We start from the raw sequence: 1,235 nt of genomic DNA on the forward strand, positions 1-1,235 counted from the left end.
TATCCCAACACCCACGACAAAACTGTTTGAGTAGATGTTTATTAATGTCAGCAGGTGAAATTCCTCCTTGCTTCACAACAGTGTTGAGAGTGAGCAGAAGTCTTTGAAGGTAAATGGATGGTCGTTCTCCTGGATTCTGCAGAATGTTTAAGTATTGTGCATACAATTCTTCACCGTCCTGCACTGTTCCAAAGGCAGAATCTAGTATGTTTAGCAAAACTGTTGGTACTGTGTTGGGGCTCAAACCTTTGACCAAATCAGCTGCAGGTGATGACAGGCTCTCTGTGATTCGTCTAGTGACGTGTAGCACAGAAAGACTGGGGTCAGCAAGCAGAGACTCAATCTGGGAACGCCAGGACTCAAAATCAGCTTCATTACTCGGCTTAGGAAGCCTTCCTGAAAAGGTACGGAGACGAAGTGAGGTTGGACCAGTCAAATCAGTATTTCGAACCACATGTTCAACAACTACCCGTTGTATTTGAGGTGGATTGAGATCATTGGTGGGCAGTGACAGTCTTGAAGCTGGTCCAGTTTGCTTTCGACGAGGTCGTGCTCCCTGGTCCGCGGAGGAATGAGCAGGAGGAAGTGAGGATAATGACCCTGATCGCACTGGCTGTGCAGCAGTGAATTTACCCACTTCTTCTCCCTCTTTTACTCCATCCTCTTCCTCATCATCGTCATAGTCATCATCATCATCATCAGAATTTTCATCTGCTCCTGATGCATGCAAATGTTGGCCTATCTGGCTCATTACCGTCTTCAGAACATCTTCAAAACGATGGCCGCTTTGATCAGCAATTTTCTTAAGTTCAGCAATGTAGTTGGGCTGATGGCTGCTGCTGCTGCCCTCTGTGGCTGCATACTCGAGTGCCAAAGCAGTGACACAGAACACATGGTCAGTATTCGTTTCAGAGGTGTAAGTATAAGGTAGAAGCGGTTGTAACGCAGAAAAAGCAGCTAAATCCGCAAACTCAACGATCAGGTTTTTATAAAACGTGCTTGAGGAATCAGTCACATACAAAGTGCGATTAAGTTTACCATATCTACTCAAGCAATCAAGTATTTCTTCATCAACCTTGGTATTAGTAGCACCAGTAACCATCACAGACTGTGATACATTTATACCAGATTGCACAACAAAATCCATCATGTCTTTTCTTATTAATTATTATTAATTATTCTTTATTTTGTATATTTTACCTTTTAGAAAAGTTGATTAGTTTGAATATTAGAAT

The sequence above is a fragment of the Poecilia latipinna genome, unplaced genomic scaffold, assembly GCF_001443285.1.
Source record: "Poecilia latipinna isolate Pla-1442-1.1 unplaced genomic scaffold, P_latipinna-1.0 Scaffold5381, whole genome shotgun sequence".
NCBI lineage: Eukaryota > Metazoa > Chordata > Actinopteri > Cyprinodontiformes > Poeciliidae > Poecilia > Poecilia latipinna.